We start from the raw sequence: 23786 nt of genomic DNA on the forward strand, positions 1-23786 counted from the left end.
TGCTAGTTTTTCCGCGGGAAAATCGCGGGAATTTAAAATGCGCTTTTCCCGTGGAATGGAATTCCGGGATTCTCGCTGTAATTTCCGCGAGAGTTCCGCTACGTGTGAACCCAGCCTTATAAGGCATTCCACATCACTGGCCTGTTCACTGCAGGCCAGGATTTTTGGCTGTGTCCAGGCCCAAGCGTTGTTGTCGTGCCCCTGAGGGTGCAGGCACCACAGAGGTACTGCACCTCATCCAGAGGTGTGGTAACCCACCCTCAGGTAAGGAGGGAGCACCACCCAGGACTCCTAACACTTGCACCCAACACACACCAGGCTGGCCAGTAAAGGGTGTTGGGGAGTTAGTGGGGAAGGTAGGCAGAAGGGGAGGAGCTTAGGAAGTGGGGTGATTGAGGAGATCCAATCAGTGACAGTGAGGTGACAGTTGGTGGGAGGAGTTAGTGTGAGGTAGAAAGATTGTTCTGGAAAGATCCAGTCAGTCAGGGACGGATGAGCGAGAGAGCAGGACTGACGTGGGGAGAGTAAGGGTCAGAGAGAAACATTGAGAAAGAAATAAGCCTCTATGAGAAGAAAAGGTCCTAGGGGCACGGGTAGTGTAATAAGCCACCTGTGGGGCCCATTTTCAGACGAGGAAGGACCAGGCCACAATGGGGGAGCTGGCCCCTAAGCCTAGTGGAGAATATCAAACAAGGCTCAGCTAGAAAGCCGGAAGCTGAGGTAATTTCAGATGCCTCAGCCACAGCCACAAGTATTCCCTAAAAAGGCAGCCAAGATAGGAGCAAGGGGACTCTGAGAACGTCGCCCGACAGGGTCCGCAGCTGCCGGCTCGGGGACACTGCTTGAGAATGCGCAGGGCAGGAGAGAAAAGAGAGGTCAGTGCAGAGACACGGCCTAGAAAGGAGAACATAAAGAGAAGTCCTGGAAAGGTGTTACCAATCTACGTGAAGGTTTGCTGGACCCCTCCCCCGGAGGACACAGTGCCAAGCGGGTCATTGTGTACACAGGAATTGTGAGTAAAAACACTGAAACTGCACCCAACTGTGTCCTTCATGTTATTAGCATCTCGCCTGTCATACACCACATTCACCATCACCGTCTCTACTGATAACACCTGAACTGCCCTGGGACACAGCTCTACCCGTGGAGAGCTTCACCATCTCTGCTGCCCTAACACCATCCCAGAGGATCTGCATTGCAGCGTCGGCTGTTATGAATGAGTCACCGTAGGAGGCAAAAACAGAAATGCAAGCTAAGTCCAGAAAACCAGAGAAGTTGGCAGCTATCGGATTGCAGACCCAACTAGCAGTAGCCGTGGGGGGTTCCTACGATGCCCTAGATCCCTCGATCACAGCCAGAGGACAATATAGCCTAAAAACAGAAAGGGAAATCTAAACTGCCCCAGAGCAGACTCCAAAGCAAAAGGCAGCCCCCAACATATAATGACGGTGAAGCAAGAAGAAAGAACACTAACACAGACAGAAAGATAGACTGAGCAAAGATGGGGCCCAAGCTAACTAGATAGGAAAGGACAGGAAGGCTGCTGTCTGCAATCCGTGAAAAACCCTATGAAAATAAGAGCCAACAAACTGACAGTGAAAAAGGCACTGAAGACGCTAGGCTTCAAAAAGACTATGTCAGTACTCAGGAATATTCTGAAGACAGGGCAACCGGCAAAAGGAGATTCAGCTCACCCCAGCAGGGAATGGCAGAATCCAGAAAAGCAAGGCAAACAAAAACAAAACACAAATGCTAAAAGGCAAAGCAGAAAACTTAGCTTTAGAGGAGCAGGAATCAGACTGGTCTCTTAGAAGTCCAAAGAGAAATCACCTGCAGGGCAGAAGGGCGTCGGCAGCCTTATATCCAGTCCGTGACTCCACTCAGCCAGTCATCATCATTAGGCTCAGGTGCCTGATAATCAGGCTCATTACCTTCCTTTACCAGAATAGGGAGTTCACCAGACCTCAGTGACGAAGGGGAAAATGAACTCACAACAGTACCTCCCCCTTGAGGAGGGGTCACCGAACCCTCAACCACGCCACCAGGGCGATCAGGGTGAGCCCGATGAAAGGCACGCACCAATCTTTTGGCATGAATATCAGAGGCAGAGACCCAGGAATTATCCTCCTGACCATAACCCTTCCACTTAACCAAATACTGGAGTGTTATGATAGAGTCACCGTAGGAGGCAAAAACAGAAATGCAAGCTAAGTCCTGAAAACCAGAGAAGTTGGCAACTATCAGATTGCAGACCCCTGAACCTATCAACACAACTAGCAGTAGCCTTGGGGGGTTCCTATGATGACCTAGACCCCTCGATCACAGCCGGAGAGATACATAGGCCTAAAGAAGGAAAGGGGAAATCTAACTGCCCCAGAGCAGACCCCAAAGCAATAGGCAGCCCCCCACATATAATGACGGTGAAGCAAGATGAAAACACTTACACAGACAGAAAGACAGGCTGAGCAAAGACGGGGCCCAAAAACTACCTAGATAGGAACGGATAGGAAGGCTGCTGTCTGCAATCTGCCAAAACCCTATCAGAGACAAAAGCCAACAAGCTGATATAAAAATGGCCCTGAAGCAACTAAGCTTCAAAAACTAAATCAGCACTCAGGTACTTTCAGAAGACAGAGCTCAAGGAACACTGCACACTCCAGCAGGGAGTGGCAGAATCCAAAAAGCAAGAAAAACAAAAAAAAATCTTAGATGCAAAAAGGCAAAGCAGAAAACTTAGCTTTAGGAGAGCAGGAATCAGACTGGTGTCCAAGAGTCCACAGAGAAATCACCCGCAGGGCAGAAAGGGCGTAGGCTGCCTTAAATCCAGTCAGTGACTCCACTCAGCCAATCGTCTTCATTAGTCCCAGGTGCCTGATAATCAGGCTCACTACCTTCCTTCACTAGAATAGGGAGTTCACCAGGCCTCAGTGACGGAGGGGAAAATGAACTCACAACAGTACCCCCCCTTGAGGAGGGGTCACTGAACCCTCAACAATGCTACCAGGGCGATCAGGGTGAGCCCGATGAAAGGCATGCACCAATCTTTTGGCATGAATATCAGAGGCAGAGACCCAGGAATTATCCTCCTGACCATAACCCTTCCACTTAACCAAATACTGGAGTCTCCGTCTAGCCAGACGGGAATCCAGAATTTTCTCTACCTCATATTCCAAGTTACCTTCAACCAATACAGGGTCCGGAGGTGCCACCTCAGGCACAACTGGCTCAACAAACCTCTTCAACAAGGACTTATGGAACACATTATGGATCTTAAATGTGACAGGAAGAGCCAAACGAAAAGAGACCGGATTAAAAATCTCCAAAATCTTGTAAGGTCCAATAAATCTAGGCTTAAACTTAGGAGAAGCCACCTTCATAGCAATATTTTTTGATGATAACCACACCATATCACCAATCTTAAACTGGGGACCAATGGTCCTATGTTGATTGGAAAACCGCTGGGCCTTTTCCTGGGAGAGAGATAACTTATCCACCACTTGGTCCCAGATCTTGTGCATTCTCTCCACCACAGTGTCAACACCTGGGCAGGCAGAAGGCTCCACCTGCCCTGAAGAAAATCGAGGGTGAAAACCAAAGTTACAAAAAAAAGGTGACATCAAAGTGGCAGAACTAGCTCTATTATTTAAAGCAAATTCGGCCAAGGGCAAAAATGAAACCCAATCATCCTGATCAGCGGAAATAAAACATCTCAAATACGACTCCAAGGTCTGGTTTGTTCTCTCTGTCTGCCCATTGGTCTGAGGGTGAAAAGCAGAGGAGAAGGACAACTGAATTCCCAACTTGGAACAGAACGTCCTCCAAAATTTAGACACAAATTGAACTCCTCTGTCAGATACAATGTTCTCAGGAATCCCGTGCAAGCGAACCACCTGTTGAAAAAACAGAGGCACCAACTCAGAGGAAGATGGCAACTTAGGGAGTGGTACAAGATGAACCATCTTAGAGAACCTATCACAAATCACCCAAATAACAGTCATTCTTTGAGAGACCGGCATATCAGAAATGAAATCCATTGAAATATGGGTCCATGGCCTCCTGGGGACCGGCAAAGGCATCAACAACCCACTAGAGCGAGAACAAGATTTAGACCGGGAGCAAGTCCCACAGGACTGCACAAAATTCCTGACATCATGAGACAAGGTGGGCCACCAAAAAGAGCGACTCACCAGATCTCTAGTACCAAAAATACCTGGATGACCAGCCAATGCAGAGCAATGAACTTCAGACATCACTCTCTTCTTCCACTGGTCAGGAACATACAACTTTCCACTGGGGCAACGCTCAGGTTTGTCCTCCTGGAACTCTTGCAGAGCAAGTCTCAAATCGGGCGAGATGGCAGAAAGAACTACCCCTTCGCCTAAGATGGTGGCAGGCTTGGTCACCACAGTAGAATCAGCAAAGAAACTCCTAGAGAGGGCGTCTGCCTTGACATTCTTAGTTCCAGGAAGGAAAGAGACCACAAAATCAAAATGTGTAAAAAACAAGGCCCACCTAGCCTGTCTAGGGTTCAAGCGTTTAGCCGACTCTAGGTAAATCAAATTTTTGTGGTCAGTGAGGACCACAACTTGATGTTTGGCTCCCTCCAACCAATGTCTCCACTCCTCAAATGCCCATTTCATGGCCAACAGTTCCCGATTCCCCACATCATAGTTACGTTCAGATGAAGAGAACTTACGGGAAAAGAAAGCACAGGGATTAATTTTAGATGTTACCGGATCCTTTTGGGACAACACCGCTCCTGCACCAATCTCAGAAGCATCCACCTCTACCTGAAACGGGAGTGAGACATCAGGTTGCCGCAGAACCGGGGCGGAGGTAAATCTACGCTTCAGCTCCTGAAAGGAAGCAACCGCCTCCGGAGACCAATTCAACACATCCGCACCCTTCCTGGTCAGGTCAGTCAATGGTTTGGCAATACTAGAAAATTTTGCTATAAATTTCCAATAAAAATTAGCAAAACCCAAAAACTTCTTGAGGGCCTTCAAAGAAGTGGGCTGAACCCAATCATAAATGGCCTGTACCTTGGCCGGGTCCATTTTAATAGTTGACGGAGACAAAATAAATCCCAAAAAAGAAATTCTCTGTACTCCAAAAAGGCATTTTGATCCTTTGACGTACAGAGAATTCTCTCTCAAGATCCGGAACACAGTCCGAATATGTTCCACATGAGAATCCCAATCCTTGGAGAAGATCAAAATATCATCCAGATAGATAATCAAAAATTTATCGACAAAGTCTCGGAAGATATCGTTCATGAAGCACTGGAAGACAGAAGGGGCATTAGTGAGCCCAAAAGGCATCACCAGGTACTCAAAATGTCCCTCCGGAGTATTAAACGCCATCTTCCATTCATCCCCCTGCTTAATGTGGATAAGATTATACGCCCCCCTGAGGTCAAGCTTGGTAAACCAGCAAGCACCTCTGACTCTAGAGAATAGATCCGAAATCAGGGGTAACGGATACTGATATTTAATAGTAATTTTATTGAGGGCACGATAATCAATACAAGGCCTTAAAGAACCATCCTTCTTGGCCACAAAAAAAAACCCGGCACCTAAGGGTGAAGAGGATGGTCTAATATGACCCTTCTCCAACGCCTCCTTAATATAGGACCGCATAGCCTCGTGCTCGGGTACAGATAAATTGAAGAGCCGACCCTTAGGAAATTTACACCCTGGGTTTAGTTCAATTGCACAGTCATAACTCCTATGAGGAGGCAAGGACGCAGACTCATTCTCACTAAATACATCATAGTAGTCCGCCAAATAGTCAGGAACCTCATGCGACTGAGGAGAGGTGGAAAAAACCGGAGCCTCACTAAAGGTACACCGGCAACCCCAACTCACCACAGACACAGATTTCCAATCCAAAACTGGATTATGAATCTGCAACCAGGGAAACCCCAGAACAACGGCATCATGCAGACCATGCAACACCAAAAATCTGCAATTTTCTTGGTGGTCTGGGGCGACCCGCATGACCAACTGGGTCCAAAACTGAGGTTTATTTTTAGCCAGAGGGGTAGCATCAATCCCCCTCAAAGGGATATGCGTCTGCAGAGGTGTCAACGGAAATCCACAACGTTTAGCAAAATCCAAGTCCATTAGGTTTAGCGCTGCTCCCGAATCCACAAAAACCTTGGCGGAAAATGTGGACAGGGAACAGATCAGAGTAATCGCCAAAAGAAACTTAGGCTGAACCCCACCAACAGAAAACGTGTGTGCAAAGTGTTTCTCACGTTTAGGGCAAACAGAAATAACATGTGAGGCATCTCCACAGAAAAAACACAGCTTATTACGCCTTCTGAATTCCTGACGTTGCGCCTTAGACAAAACTCTATCACATTGCATAGGTTCAGACGTCTGTTCAACCGGTGGTAACACCTCTCGTGTAATCCTGCGTTCACGTAAACGCCGATCAACCTGAATGGCTAAAGACATAGAATCGTCCAGACCAGAGGGAACAGGAAATCTCACCATAGTATCTTTTACGGCTTCTGACAAACCCTTCCGAAAGAGAGCAGCCAAGGCACTATCATTCCAGGTAGTAAGGACCGCCCACTTTCGGAACTTTTGACAGTACAACTCTGCAGATTCTCGACCCTGGTTCAATGCTAACAGGGTCTTTTCAGCCTGTTCAATAGCATTAGGTTCGTCGTACAGCAACCCCAAGGCTTGAAAAAATGCGTTCACATTAGTCAGAATAGGGTCATCTGGTTTCAAAGAAAACGCCCAATCCTGGGGATCGCCGCGCAGCAAAGAGATGACAATTTTAACCTGCTGCGCGGGGCTCCCTGACAAGTTAGGCTTCAAAGCAAAAAATAATTTACAATTATTTTTGAAACTCAAAAATTTAGATCGATCCCCAAAAAATACATCAGGTGTGGGAATCTTTGGTTCAACAGCATGTGAACGAGCAAGATAGGCGGAAATTCCTCGCACTTCAGCAGCGAGCTGCTCCACACGATCAGACACTTGCTTTATCTCCATTGAGAGAAAAAAAAAATTCCCCCTACGGCCTCAGAGATATAGAGGAAAGAATATCCACACACCTTTTTTTTTTTTTTTAAACACAATTCTTTCCTGCTATTGTGTACCCCAGGATCTGCGGTTAGGCGGGTGATTCTGTTATGATAGAGTCACCGTAGGAGGCAAAAAAAGAAATGCAAGCTAAGTCCTGAAAACCAGAGAAGTTGGCAACTATCAGATTGCAAACCCCTGAACCTATCAACACAACTAGCAGTAGCCGTGGGGGGTTCCTACGATGACCTAGACCCCTCGATCACAGCCGGAGAGATACATAGGCCTAAAGAAGGAAAGGGGAAATCTAACTGCCCCAGAGCAGACCCCAAAGCAATAGGCAGCCCCCCACATATAATGACGGTGAAGCAAGATGAAAACACTTACACAGACAGAAAGACAGGCTGAGCAAAGACGGGGCCCAAAAACTACCTAGATAGGAACGGATAGGAAGGCTGCTGTCTGCAATCTGCCAAAACCCTATCAGAGACAAAAGCCAACAAGCTGATATAAAAATGGCCCTGAAGCAACTAAGCTTCAAAAACTAAATCAGCACTCAGGTACTTTCAGAAGACAGAGCTCAAGGAACACTGCACACTCCAGCAGGGAGTGGCAGAATCCAAAAAGCAAGAAAAACAAAAACAAATCTTAGATGCAAAAAGGCAAAACAGAAAACTTAGCTTTAGGAGAGCAGGAATCAGACTGGTGTCCAAGAGACCACAGAGAAATCACCCGCAGGGCAGAAAGGGCGTAGGCTGCTTTAAATCCAGTCAGTGACTCCACTCAGCCAATCGTCTTCATTAGTCCCAGGTGCCTGATAATCAGGCTCACTACCTTCCTTCACTAGAATAGGGAGTTCACCAGGCCTCAGTGACGGAGGGGAAAATGAACTCACAACACTGGAGTCTCCGTCTAGCCAGACGGGAATCCAGTATTTTCTCTACCTCATATTCCATGTTACCTTCAACCAATACAGGGTCCGGAGGTGCCACCCCAGGAACAACTGGTTCAACAAACCTCTTCAACAAGGACTTATGGAACACATTATGGATTTTAAATGTGACAGGAAGAGCTAAACGAAAAGAGACCGGATTAATAATCTCCAAAATCTTGTAAGGTCCAATAAATCTAGGCTTAAACTTAGGAGAAGCCACCTTCATAGCAATATTTTTTGATGATAACCACACCATATCACCAATCTTAAACTGGGGACCAATGGTCCTATGTCGATTGGAAAACCGCTGGGCCTTTTCCTGGGAGAGAGATAACTTATCCACCACTTGGTCCCAGATCTGGTGCATTCTCTCCACCACAGTGTCAACACCTGGGCAGGCAGAAGGCTCCACCTGCCCTGAAGAAAATCGAGGATGAAATCCAAAGTTACAAAAAAAAGGTGACATCAAAGTGGCAGAACTAGCTCTATTATTTAAAGCAAATTCGGCCAAGGGCAAAAATGAAACCCAATCATCCTGATCAGCGGAAATAAAACATCTCAAATACGACTCCAAGGTCTGGTTTGTTCTCTCTGTCTGCCCATTGGTTTGAGGGTGAAAAGCAGAGGAGAAGGACAACTGAATTCCCAGCTTGGAACAGAAAGTCCTCCAAAATCTAGACACAAACTGAACTCCTCTGTCAGACACAATGTTCTCAGGAATTCCGTGCAAGCGAACCACCTGTTGCAAAAACAGGGGCACCAACTCAGAGGAAGACGACAACTTAGGGAGTGGTACAAGATGAACCATCTTAGAGAACCTATCACAAATCACCCAAATAACAGTCATTCTTTGAGAGACCGGCATATCAGAGATGAAATCCATTGAAATATGGGTCCATTGCCTCCTGGGAACCGGCAAAGGCATCAACAACCCACTAGAGCGAGAACAAGATTTAGACCGGGAGCAAGTCCCACAGGACTGCACAAAATTCCTGACATCATGAGACAAGGTGGGCCACCAAAAAGAGCGACTCACCAGATCTCTAGTACCAAAAATACCTGGATGACCAGCCAATGCAGAGCAATGAACTTCAGACATCACTCTCTTCTTCCACTGGTCAGGAACATACAACTTTCCACTGGGACAACGCTCAGGTTTGTCCTCCTGGAACACTTGCAGAGCAAGTCTCAAATCGGGTGAGATGGCAGAAAGAACTACCTCTTCACCTAAGATGGTAGCAGGCTTGGTCACCACAGGAGAATCAGCAAAGAAGCTCCTAGAGAGGGCGTCTGCCTTGACATTCTTAGTTCCAGGAAGAAAAGAGACCACAAAATCAAAACGTGTAAAAAACAAGGCCCACCTTGCCTGTCTAGGGTTCAAGCGTTTAGCCGACTCTAGGTAAAACAAATTCTTGTGGTCAGTGAGGACCACAACTTGATGTTTAGCTCCCTCCAACCAATGTCTCCACTCCTCAAATGCCCATTTCATGGCCAACAGTTCCCGATTCCCCACATCATAGTTACGTTCAGATGGAGAGAACTTTCGGGAAAAGAAAGCACAGGGATTCATTTTAGATGTTACAGGATCCTTTTGGTACAAAACAGCTCCTGCACCAATCTCAGAAGCATCCACCTCTACCTGGAACGGGAGTGAGACATCAGGTTGCCGCAAAACCGGGGCGGAGGTAAATCTTCGCTTCAGCTCCTGAAAGGAAGCAACAGCCTCCGGAGACCAATTCAACACATCAGCACCCTTTTTAGTCAGATCAGCCAATGGCTTGGCAATACTAGAAAATTTTGCTATAAATTTCCGATAAAAATTAGCAAAACCCAAAAACTTCTGGAGGGCCTTCAAAGAAGTGGGCTGAACCCACTCATAAATGACCTGTACCTTGGCCGGGTCCATTTCAATAGTTGACGGAGACAAAATAAATCCCAAAAATGAAATCCTCTGTACTCCAAAAAGGCATTTCGATCCTTTGACATACAGGGAATTCTCCCTCAAGATCCGGAACACAGTCCGAATATTTTCCACATGAGAATCCCAATCCTTGGAGAATATCAAAATATCATCCAGATAGATAATCAAAAATTTATCGACAAAGTCTCGGAAAATATCGTTCATGAAGCACTGGAAGACAGAAGGGGCATTAGTGAGCCCAAAAGGCATCACCAGGTACTCGAAATGTCCCTCCGGAGTATTAAACGCCGTATTTCATTCATCCCCATGCTTAATGCGGATAAGATTATACACCCCCCTGAGGTCAAGCTTGGTAAACCAGCAAGCACCTCTATCCCTAGAGAATAGATCCGAAATCAGGGGTAACGGATACTGATATTTAATAGTAATTTTGTTGAGGGCACGATAATCAATACAAGGCCTTAAAGAACCATCCTTTTTGGCCACAAAAAAAAAAACGGCACCCAAGGGTGAAGAGGATGGTCTAATATGACCCTTCTCCAACGCCTCCTTAATATAGGATCGCATAGCCTCGTGCTCGGGTACAGATAAATTGAAGAGCCGACCCTTGGGAAATTTACACCCCGGGCTCAGTTCAATAGCACAGTCATAACTCCTATGAGGAGGCAAAGATGCAGACTCATTCTCACTAAATACATCATAAAAGTCCGCCAAATAGTCATGCGACATCATGCGACTGAGGAGAGGTGGAAAAAACCGGAGCCTCACTAAAGGCACACCGACAACCCCAACTCACCACAGACACAGATTTCCAATCCAAAACTGGATTATGAAGTGTCGGCTGTTATGAATGAGTCACCGTAGGAGGCAAGAACAGAAATGCAAGCTAAGTCCAGAAAACCAGAGAAGTTGGCAGCTATCGGACTGCAGACCCCTTAACCTATCAACACAACTAGCAGTAGCTGTGGGGGGTTCCTACGATGCCCTAGACCCCTCGATCACAGCCGGAGAACTATATAGCCTAAAGACAGAAAGGGAAATCTAAACTGCCCCAGAGCATACCCCAAAGCAAAAGGCAGCCCCCCACATATAATGACGGTGAAGCAAGAAGAAAGAACACTAACACAGACAGAAAGATAGACTGAGCAAAGATGGGGCCCAAGCTAACTAGATAGGAAAGGACAGGAAGGCTGCTGTCTGCAATCCGTGAAAAACCCTATGAAAATAAGAGCCAACAAACTGACAGTGAAAAAGGCACTGAAGACGCTAGGCTTCAAAAAGACTATGTCAGTACTCAGGAACATTCTGAAGACAGAGAAACCAGCAAAAGGAGATTCAGCTCACCCCAGCAGGGAATGGCAGAATCCAGAAAAGCAAGGCAAACAAAAACAAAACACAAATGCTAAAAGGCAAAGCAGAAAACTTAGCTTTAGAGGAGCAGGAATCAGACTGGTCTCTTAGAAGTCCAAAGAGAAATCACCCGCAGGGCAGAAGGGCGTCGGCAGCCTTATATCCAGTCCGTGACTCCACTCAGCCAGTCATCATCATTAGGCTCAGGTGCCTGATAATCAGGCTCATTACCTTCCTTTACCAGAATAGGGAGTTCACCAGACCTCAGTGACGAAGGGGAAAATGAACTCACAACAGTCGGCTATTATTGCCGAATACCACGGGTGGCGTCATGATTCCTTTTTCCCTACCATTTTTCCCATCATCTTTCCCCATTATCATCCATCATCCTTCATTAAACATCCATCTTTACTGGTCGCCCAGTAAATCATTGGACATTTCTTCGGTTTCTTTCGTTGTTTGATTGGACGCCCAGGGGCACGGACCGGGTCACTGCCACCGTGACAAATCCCCCCTTTAAAGAACCTGGCCGGCCCGGTACCGAGTTAGCTATGGCCCTGTGGGGGTGCTCCATCGTCATAGTATTGTGATGACAAAATGATATTATGACGCAGAGTGAGCTCTGCCCTGGATGTGTCTGGGAGTCCTGACCTATAGTGAGGAGGCAGGAGATTTGGTGTGCTACAACAGAAAGAAAAGGACCACATGGCTACCAGAAAAGACAGTGGTGAGGTGAATTGAATACTTTTCTTTTTTTGAACATCTGTCGTTTGAAACCAGGAGTTGTACGCAAGTTTAATGTTCATAAGTTGCAGACTTCCTGTTAGGCATGTAGGCATGTTAACTAATGGCATGGCTCTGATTGGCTGCTGAAATGATGTCATGATGCACTATAAAAGCCGCCGCCGCCGCTATTTTGGGTTCACTGCTGTGAATTCAGTTAGGGACAGGACGCTGCTGTTCAGACTCTGAGGGACAGTTAGAGATAGCGATTTTCTATATAGTGCTTTACCCAGGCTACTTTATCAACCGCTGTAGGTTTCTTTTGCCTTGCAGCGCTGTTCACAGCTGTCTGCAAGGTCTGCGTGTGTGAGTGTAGCTCACGCTGTATTGTTCTGCAGCCACCTCTGGTTGTAGTCCGCTCAGCGTGCGTCACTGCCTCATACATAGTCCTTTTTTTTGTTTTATTGCTGCTCATTTTTCCTGATTTCTCCTATTAGTGTGCTTTCATCCGTATCCATCTACATTGGTTGCAAACACTATATAGGAGTAGATAGCGGAGCCTTTCTGCAGCCTTTCAGTGCTAGTGCACAGTTCTCTGCACTGTTCTCTGTTCACGGCTGTCTGTGAGGTCTCTGTGTGTGAATGCAGCTCACGATGTAGTGTGTTCTGCAGCCACCTCTGGTTGTAGTCCGCTCAGCGTGCGTCACTGCCTCATACATTGTCCTTTTTTGCTGTAGTGCTGCTTATTTTTCCTGAATTTCTCCTATTAGTGTGCTTCCATCCGTAACCAGCTAGATTGGTTGCAAACACTATACAGGAGTAGATAGAGGAGCCTTTCTGCTGGCTTGTGCCCTGCAGCCTCAGCCAGATTAGTATTAGCCTATTTTTTGTAGCCTCATCTATTGCATTGTAGGTTACCTTCCTGCATTGTAATAGCTACAAAAAGTTTGTGATACTATCGCTTTTACATCTTTGGTCACATCCTTTTTTTTTTGTGAAGAAAAACACGTAAAAAAAGTTCACAAACACTCCACTTTACAGTTGTGTAGGCCACATTAGCTCATATTAAAGTGTAGTCCACACTTTATAAAATTAGTGTTTCTTATACCTGTTAGCAGCTGTTCAGGAATAAGCACACTAAGCCCTTAGTACTTTTCTGCCTATCTTTATCAGTCTACCAAGATGAAGAAGGCAGGGAGTAAGGCACGTGGTTGTGGGCATGGAGTTTCAGCAGGGAGAGGACATGGGGATTCTGTGCCTGCTGCGGGCACCAGTGACTCAGCATCCCCCAGTTTTACCAGGAAACAATCCTTTATGCGCAGCTTTGTAGGAGTTCGCCATACCCCACTGCTGCGGGAGGAACAAATTGAAGCCGTTGTCGCATGGATGGCAGCTAACGCATCGACTTCAATTAGTTCCACATCCTCTCAGGTCCAGAGCACTGAAGGGCAACCATCTGTCTCTTCACCACCTGTCAAAATGGCCCAGGCAGTCAGAGAGCCCTGGACAGGAGCCATCTCTACTGCTCTCTGAATCTCTTGGCTTGGAAATAAGGGGCCAGCCGAGCAGCATTCTAGAATGTGAAGAAGAGGTAGTATGCAGTGATGCGCAACAGCTTTGTCTCTCTGAATCTGAAGAGGCGGGTGGGCCAGTGCCTATGGTCAACACACCTCAGTACGCATCTGATGATGAGACTCAGGTGCCACTTTCTGTTGCGTACTGTGCTGGTGAGACTACCCAGGAGAAGCAGGCAATATAGAATTGATCTTCAGCTCACCTGATCCAGCCTGCCCAGTCCTTTCCATGATCTCGGTGCACGGAATAAATCCATTCCCATCTGGGAGAAAATTCTTAGTGAAAAAAACTTTTGTAGTTCCAGCACACGATATAGAAAAATTAAAAAAAGCCTTTAAAGCCTTTATTTAGTCCATCATTAAAAAATACAATACCATGTAATAAAAGCATGTGTAGGCTTACGCGTTTCGGATCATATTTGATTATGATTAAGGGTGCTGGAACTGCAAAAGTTTTTTCCAGGAGAAGCAGGTGTTTGAAGAGGGTAGTGTAGATGATGAGGTCCTTGACCCATCATGGCGTGCGGAACAGGAAGGTGGTGGGAGCAGCTCTGAGGAAGAGATTCCCCGAATGGCCAAAACAGGAGGGAGAGGGAGGGGGCAGACTCGGTTGCCTGTAGCCTCCACTTCGGCACCCATTAGGAGCATTCCTCTTCCAAAACCCGAAACGGGCGCTCCCAGGACTTGCAATGCGTGGTCCTTTTTTGACACAGTTGCAGGTGACATTTGCTTTGTCAAATGCAAGCTGTGTAATCAGAAAGTCAAAAGAGGGAAAAGTGTCAGCAACCTCAATACCACAAATATGTGGAAATATGTGCGGACCAAGCAGGTGGTGGAGTTACAAAGACACACTGAAGACGTAAGTCAACCTACAGCACCACCTACCACCTCTTCAGCTCGTGTTGTAGCCCCTTCCTCCATCTCCCACACAGCTGGTTTGGCTTCCTCACAGGATCACCATGGAAGAATCTCTGGCACTGTTGTACAGAGACACAGTGTAATTCCACCCACAGCACCACGTTCACTGTCATCCTCACACTCCCAGGCCACTCTACAGCATCGGTAGCACAGGCAAGGGAGAAAAGGCGGCCATACTCGGCAAGCCATCCCCGAGCACAGGCTCTGAATACTTGCATTGCAAAACTACTGTCCCTTGAAATGCTCTGATTCAGGCTGGTGGAGACTGACACCTTCCGTAACTTCATGGCATTGGCAGTCCCATAATACAATGTGCCCAGCCGCTTTTATTTCAGCAGGCAAGCCGTCCCTGCCCTGCAAAAGCATGTGGAGGGAAAAATTAAACATGCGCTACTAAACGCCGTCAGTAGCAAGGTCCACCTGACCACCGATGCGTGTACCAGTAACCATGGACAGGGACGATACCTTTCCCTCACTGCCCACTGGGTAAATATCGTGGAGCCGGGTACAGATCTTGAGAGTGGCGCTGTACGTGTTCTGCCAACTCCAAGGACTGCAGCAATCCAGTCTGTACACATTGACTCCTCCTCATACTCCAGTTCCTCTGAATCAGCGCTGCAGGAGCCGTCACGGTCTACCTCCACATGGATCCATGAACGCTTACCTGTTACGACCGATATGAGCACAGCCGTGGCCAAACGTCAACAGGCCATACTGAAATTAATTTCTTTAGGGAATCGAAGCCGCACAGCGCAGGAGCTCTGGAATGCCATCAAGCAGGAGAGCGACGTGTGGTTTGTGCCAGCGAATCTCCAGCCAGGCTTGGTTGTGTGTGACAATGGCCGAAATCTTGTGGCAGCTCTGGGCCTAGGCAACCTCACTCACATTCCATGTCTGGCACATGTGCTCAACTTGGTCGTGCAGAGGTTTTTGAGGGACTATCCGGATCTTGTTGCACTGCTGCACAAGGTCTGCATAGAGTGCGCTCACTGGCGGCGTTCCAGCATGGCAAGATCGCGCATTGCAGCTCTGTAGTGCCGATTCCGCCTTCAGGAACATCGCATCATATGTGACGTACCCACCAGGTGGAATTCAACGTTACATATGTTGGAGCGGTTGTGTGAGCAGCAGGCAGCAGTAATGGAGTACCAGCTGCATCAGGAGTATACAAGTCGCACTGTGCGCCGTTCACACTTCACCACCACTGGGCCTCCATTAAGGACATCTGCCACGTTTTGCGAGCCTTCGATGATTCCACTCGGATGGTGAGTGCAGATGATGCACTAGTCAGCATGACTGTCCCCCTTATCTGCCTGCTTGAAAAAACACTGCAAGCACTAAGGGAGGAGGTTGTGGAAGAGGTGGAGGATGAGGAGTCACAAATGCCATCTGCTTCTGGACAGTCTGCACAACGTGATTCCTCACAAAGGCCTAGGCAGAGGACACTTTGTGAGGAGGATGAGGAGGAGTCAATGGAGGAGGAAGGCATCTCTCCAGATGAGGGAGGTACACAATGCTCTAGTAGTCAGTATGTAGAGCGAGGGTGGGGTGATGCAGAGCAGGCAGAGATGACGCCTCAAGCAGGGGAAAGCTTTTCTTGGCCAGTTGGGAATCTGCAGCACATGGTTCATTTCATGCTGCAGTGCTTGAGAAACAACCACCACATCGCCCACATTCTCAACACGACTGATTATTGGGTGTACACCCTCCTAGATCCTCGCTACCGTGACAACTTACAAAGCCTCATAACACCTTTGAACCGGGAGAGTAAAATGCGGGAGTACCAAGACACACTGGTGCATTCCATCATGTTCTCCATTCCACCCGAGAGCAGTGCTGCTAGTGCTTTACAAAGCAGCTCTGTACGTCGAGGCAGTGGAGGAAGCTCTGCACAAAGATGGAGCAGAAGCAGCGCCTCAGCACAAGGCAAGACCAGTATGGCCCAAATGTGGCAAAGTTTTGTGTCCCCGCCACAAATGTTTACACCATCATAGATGGCTCCAGTCAGCAGGAGGCAACGTTTCCGTCAGATGATGACAGACTACATGTCTTGCCCTCTCAGTGTACTCCCAGATGGCTCTTCCCCCTTCAAGTTTTGGGTCTCTAAGCTGGATACATGGCCAGAGCTTAGCCAGTATGCATTGGAGGTGCTGGCTTGCCCTGCTGCTAGTGTATTATTGGAACGCGTCTTTAGTGCCGCAGGTGATGTACTAACAGACCGTCACATGCGACTATCCTCCGATAATGTTGACCAGCTTACTTTTCTGAAAATGAACAAGGCCTGGATCTCGCCGGAATTTGCCAGTCCTCTTCCAGATTAAATAATTGGTTGGCAACAGTATCCAGGTCTCCTGTTGTGTTCATGTTTCTACCACCTGAACTGTAAGCCCTGGGCTCCAACACCGCCAGTTGCTGGTCAGAAGTGCCGTCTGCACAGAGAAAAACACTAGCTCCTGTGTTAGTGGGGTTCAGTAATGTCAGCTGCTCCCCTGCTGTGTGTCCGGCCATATCTCCTGCTCCGTCCACATTCACACAACATCAGATATAAAACTTGCTCCAATTAGGCCTCAGCCTACACCCTGATTGACCCTGGGCTCCAACATTGCCAATTGCTGCTCAGAAGTGCCATCTGCACAGAGAAAAACACTAGCTCCTGTGTTAGTGGGGTTCAATAATGCCAGCTGCTCCTCTGCTGTGTGTCCAGCAATATCTCCTGCTCCGTCAACATTCACACAACATCAGATATTAAACTTGCTCCAATTAGGCCTCAGCTTACACCCTCATTGACCCTGGGCTCCAACACTGCCAGTTGCTGCTCAGAAGTGCCATCTGCACAGAGAAAAACACTAGCTCCTGTGTTAGTGGGGTTCAGTAATGTCAGCTGCTCCCCTGCTGTGTGTCCGGCAATATCTCCTGCTCCGTCAACATTCACACAACATCAGATATTAAACTTGATCCAATTAGGCCTCAGCCTACACCCTGATTGACCCTGGGCTCCAGCACTGCCAGTTGCTGCTCAGAAGTGCCGTCTGCACAGAGAAAAACACCAGCCGTGTGTTAGTCGGGTTCAGTAGCGCCAGCTGCTCCCCTGCTGTGTGCCCGGCAATGTCTCCTGCTCCCTCCACATTCACACAACATCAGATATTAAACTTGCTCCAATTAGGCCTCAGCCTACACCCTGATTGACCCTGGACTCCAACACTGCCAGTTACTGCTCAGAAGTGCCGTCTGCACAGAGAAAAACACTAGCTCCTGTGTTAGTGGGGTTCAGTAATGCCAGCTGCTCCCCTGCTGTGTGTCCGGCAATGTCTCCTGCTCCCTCCACATTCACACAACATCAGATATTAAACTTGCTCCAATTAGGCCTCTAGCTCCACTCTGTCTCTAGTATTTACCCTGGGCTCCAACAGCGCAGAGTAAATACTAGAAAGAGAGTGGAGCCAGAGGCCTAATTGGAGCAAGTTTAAAATCAGTAGTAGTCTACAACAGATATTAATCTTGATCCAATTAGGCCTCTGGCTCCACTATGTTTGTAGTATTAACACTGTGCTCCAACACCGCCAGTTGCTGCTCAGAAGTGCCGTCTGCACAGTCAACATATGCTCCAGTGTTATTGGGGTTCAGTAATGTCAGCTGATTCCCAGCTGTAGGTCCGGCAATTTCTCCTGCTCTGTCCACACTCACACAACTACAGATTTTAAACTTGCTCCAAATAGGCCTCTGCCTCCACTCTGTACTATTGACCCTGGGCTCCAACACCACCAGTTGCTGCTCTGAAGTGCCGTCTGCACAGTCAACATATGCTCCAGTGTTATTGGGGTTCAGTAATGTCAGCTGATCCCCAGCTGTGTGTCCGGCAATTTCTCCTGCTCTGTCCACACTCACACAACTACAGATTTTAAACTTGCTCCAATTAGGCCTCTGTCTCCACTCTGTAGTATTTACCCTGGGTTCCAGCACCGCCAACTGGGTCCCGGCAGTGTCTTTGGCACGAGTACTCCCTCCTGCCCAGCCTGGTTCCAGCACGCCGGCTGTTTCCGGGTAGTGTCAAAGTCACTTTGCCTCCAAAACTTTGTCCTGTCGTGTTGCAGTCAGGTTAGCTGACTCTATGGTGCCTGCAGTTTAGGTGCTTCCTATGTGGGCTGCAAGATCTGGCAATAAAGGCTGGTTCCGTAGTGCCAATAGGACAAGCACCCCCTGTAGGACAGTGGGTTTCGGTAACTGCGGCCGGCTTGTGGCCTTGCAACTTTGTTTTTCATGGGTACCTTCTGCTACCATCCGGGTTCCAGTACCGTCAGCTGGTTCTCGGCAGTGCCTTTGGCTTAGGTGCCTCCTTTTCGGTATCCGAGTTCCAGCAACGTCTGCTGGTCCTTGGTAGTGCTTTCTAGCACAAGTACCTCCTGCTTAGTAACCGGGTTCCAGTACCATCAGCTGGTCCTCGGTAGTGCCATTGGCTCTTGTTCCTTCTGCTGCCCCTCCGGGTTCCAGCACCGTCAGCTGGTCCTCGGTAGTTCCATTGGCTCTTGTAGCTTCTGCTACCCATCTGGGTTCCAGCACCGTCAGCAGGTTCTCGGCAGTGTCTTTGGCATGGGTACTCCCTCTTGCCCAGCCTGGTTCCAGCACGCCAGCTGTTTCCGGGTAGTGTCAACGTCACTTTGCCACCAATACGATGTCCTGTCATGTTGCGGTCGGGTTAGCCAACTCTATGGTGCCTGCAGTTTAGGTGCTTCCTATGTGGGCTGCGGGATCTGGCAATAAAGGCTGGTTCCGTAGTGCCAATAGGACAAGCACCCCCTGTAGGACTGTGGGTTTCGGTAACTGCGGCTGGCTCGCGGCCTTGCAACTTTGTTTTTCATGGGTACCTTCTGCTACCCATCCGGGTTCCAGTACCGTCAGCTGGTTCTCGGCAGTGCCTTTGGCTTAGGTGCCTCCTTTTCGGTATCCGAGTTCCAGCAACGTCTGCTGGTCCTTGGTAGTGCTTTGTAGCACAGGTACCTCCTGCTTAGTAACCGGGTTCCAGTACCATCAGCTGGTCCTCGGTAGTGCCATTGGCTCTTGTTCCTTCTGCTATCCATCCGGGTTCCATTACCGTCAGCTGGTTCTCTGCAGTTCCTCAGCCTTCTTGTACCTTCTGCTACATTTCCAAGTTCAAGCTTTTTGAAATGGTTTTTGGCAATCACTCTGGATCTCCCTGACGACGACCCTGAAGACAACGACCCTGAAGACCACCCCGAAGAAGACGACGACCCCGAAGACGATGACCCTGAAGACGACGTCCCTGAAGACCACCCCGAAGAAGACGACGACCCCAAAGACGACGACCCTGAAGACGACGACCCTGAAGACCACCCCAAAGAAGACGAAAAAGATGACCATGAAGAAGATGACCAAGAGGACAAAGAACATGAAGACAACCACCAAGATACAGAACAACAAGAGACAGAACAACAAGAGACAGAAGACCAAGAAGCAGAAGAATAAAAAGCAGAAGAACATTAAGGATAAGACTAAAAATCAGAGCAAAAGATATTATCTAAATTATAAGCAGAAGATGACTAAGCAGTGTATGGAGGTGAGTCCGTTCCTCCTTTTGGTGCCCCTGGAAAATGCCTGCTGCTGCAGGCCAAACTGAACGCGGACAAATCCTGCTGTAAATCTTTTATGACAGGCATAATGGAAGGTGTAATCTTCAAACTTTTATAGATAACAACTACAGGAATGCCTGTCACAAATAAGAATATGATGAAGAAGAAGAATAGGAAGAAAATGAAGAAGTAGAATATGAAGAAGAATAATAGTTGAACAAGAAGAATATGAAGAATGTAAAAAAAAAGAATAATAGGAAGAAGGTGAAGAAGAAGAAGATGAATAAGGTGAAGAAGAAGTTGATGAAATAGATGCTGCTCCTGCTGAGGATCATGAAGGAGAAAGTGTGGGAGAAGTAAAAAAGAAGGTGAAGAGCATGGAAGTAGTGAAACATACATATCTGACAAAATATAAAAAAGGTTAACATAGTCAATATCTTTGTAACTTCGAACGTCTTAAAAAAAAATTAATTCCTGCTATTCCATTTGATTGGGTTAAACCTCTATGCCTTTAATGTCTCCTCCGCCTCCCTCAATACATTCTACATTATTCTTAGTTGTTTTCCTTCATGTAGAATTAACCTACAAGGAAAGAAAGGGTTTATTTGAATTCCGATATTTCTGTCCCATTGACTTGCATTGGGTTCCGGTATCGTAATTGGCGATATCCGTTACTTTTTGGGTATCGGTCCGATCAAATCCAATCTGATATTTCCCGATATCGGAAGGTATCGCTCAACACTAATGATCACTGTTTATTTCATTTTTTGGGGGGAGGTAAGTATCAGAATAAGGAAATACCAACATTTTATGTGTTTATACAGTTTACATAATGGCATATGTAGTCAAAATGTAAACAATGCACAGTAAAACTATATATATTATGCTTATAAGCACAAAAAATTTAATATAACTAAACAAAAAGTGTGAAAATGTTAAAAGCAATAATAAAAAATATTACATTTTATTGCAAAAATATAAATAAACCCTTAACTATTCTTGTCCACAATCCCTCCAATATCATTGGGTCAAAGGAGACATATCAATATGCAATATACATAAGAGTAAATATATACATATTATACCAGTGTCAAATCCAATTAACCCACAGAAGTGGTTCACCCATAAAACCCTACTTATGTTTCACGTGTGGCTTCATCAAGGGTGATAAATATGGGATAGATAATTATATATTTTGACACATCTGGCTTTTTTGGATGTAACCAAATATGCTCTTTTAGTTTCAGAATGTGAATGGTGGGGATTTGCTTCTAGTGGATGGTGCCTAGTTCATAAAGGTGCAGGAAAACAGTTCACGTTATTTTTGTGAGGTGAAGATGTGTTGTTCAGCTAGTCACTGCCAATAATACTGTATTGAAGTGCAGCAATTACAGCTTATACCTGGCAGGTGGATTTACTTCAAAGGTAGAATGCTATTGATGAGGTGAGATATGCTAAGGCCGGAGTCCCACTAGAGAGAAATATGTGTGATTGCTATGCGAGAAAAAAATCGCATAGCACTTGGACCGCTGTTAATCTATGGGGCAGCTCCCATCACCGTTATTTTTTCTCGGCCATATTATATGTGCGAGTGAAATCGCAGCATGCTGCGACTGTATGCGTGTATCGGCCGAGTCTTGCCCATGCAAGTATATGGGTGTGAGAAAAAAACAGACGCCTCACGGACCATGTGTGTGACTTGCGAGAAATACGCAAGCATTCTCTAGGTGACAGGAAATTGAATCATCCATTATCAGGAAGCTTTGGCATGCAAATTTCCCTGGCAACCTCTAGAATAATCCAGAAACACATGTCCACGGAGTCCAGCAGCATGGCCACACACATAAACATGGAGATTCTCATAGTGCTGGTTCAGGAGAGGCCAGAACTATGGGACCAGTGTGACGCATATTATGCTGACAGTGCACGTAAGGATGCAGCATGGAGGAGAAACTACACCCAAATGTTTCCCGACTTTAAGGAACGACCTTGTGTGGCCCAGAAACAAATTAGTAAGTACAATCATAAAAAAGTACTTCTAAAAGTTCCACATGTGGTAACAAATGAACATAACATCATCATATGTGATGTTTGTAATATGTGGCCTATTTCAGATTTTACACTTGCCAAGTAGCAGGTCACATTACACTGCAGCCTACATTTTGGAAGCCAAACACTATGATTGAATGTTAAAACATTTTTTGTGTTACTTTGCAGTCACTGATGTCACAAGATTCTGGCGCAGCTGCCGAGACCAGTACTAGAGGGAGTGACAGCTGCCGGGCAGGAGTGGAGATTCACCAGCCAAGAAAAGAAAGTACATATATTGTGATCAACTACACTTTCTTGCTGTTGTTCTGGATCTCAAAGCATAAGTGCATGCATGACACCACATTTGACACAAGCTCTTTTGGTCAAAACCTAATTTTTTTTTTCATTTTACTTTGTGCTTAAAAACAGAACTGACTCTAGCCTTACCGAGAGAGAAATGGTTTCCGACTCAGAGGTCAGCATTGACCCCGTTGGGGATGGTGAAGAAGTGGCTGGCCCATCTTCAGTACCATCAAGCAGCACCCAACCACCACCACCAACTGTGCCTTCTGGCCAACAGGAGGCCAATCCTGAGGAAGAGGACCGGTGCCACAGTAGCAGCCCACTCTTGCCACTGAATACTTCACCCTAGGCTGCCGCCATCCCACACTGTGGCCGGTGCAGGAGGGAGCTTCCAACCACAGGCAACAGGAGGCAAGTGGACAGTGGGGTGTTGGACTATTTGGCACAGACTGTCAATGACGATGGGGAGGAAGCTTACGCCTGCAGTCTGGCACGCTACCTCTGTCCAATTCCCCATGAGGTTAGGCTGCAGCCCAGAAGGGCAATTCAAATCCTGATAGATGCCTGCACACTACCAAATAACCCCAACCTGGTATTTTCTTTTCTAGAAAGGTGGCAATTGTTGAGCACTAACCAACTGCAATTGCCTAGAATACCAGAAGTGCAGGCTCAATCAGATGCTGAGCCACCTAACCCATGTATGCCTACACCTCAGCCACAGTCCCCCCACCCCAACATTGACTAACACAGGTACAATTTTATGATCCTGCTGCACCTGCCCAATATGGCCACTTGAGCAGACCCACTGTTGGAGGCTGGTCCCAACCTGGGTATGTTCGACATGGCCATATTGGGGGTATGCACAAATGGGCCACGCCACTACCCAGGAGTACCAACACCCATACCATCCACCCCCCTACTATGCTCCCCAACAGGATCCTTTCTTGCTAATGAATTCTGGCTCAGCATCATCCATCCCACAGGGTGAAAGTCAGGTTGCCTAACAAAGTTGGCCTACTACCTTACATGCTGGACTTCCGCTGTCACCACCACCAACCTACCAGAGCTTGTAGGTAAAAATGTTTTGGTACCATATATGTTTCAATATGGTTAATGTAGGCCCAGTTTTATAGGCCGAATATGCCATATGCAACAAATATGTTTTTTTCCTTAAAATCCAAAAATATTTGTATTAAAACAAGTTATATCAATATGTGTGTTTTGTGATGTTCTGATGAGATAGATAATGTGTTGATTGACATATTTGATACATTCTTACACAAACACAGCACACACTTCAAACATTAACACTACTTTATTCTTGTCACCCTAAAAAAAAAATCACAAAATAGAAACCGCATTGTCTTGCCATGGAGTATATCCCTCTGGTGAAACAAAAAAAATTGT

The sequence above is a fragment of the Dendrobates tinctorius genome, unplaced genomic scaffold, assembly GCF_039654945.1.
Source record: "Dendrobates tinctorius isolate UK_male_01 unplaced genomic scaffold, ASM3965494v1 ptg000057l, whole genome shotgun sequence".
Classification (NCBI taxonomy): domain Eukaryota; kingdom Metazoa; phylum Chordata; class Amphibia; order Anura; family Dendrobatidae; genus Dendrobates; species Dendrobates tinctorius.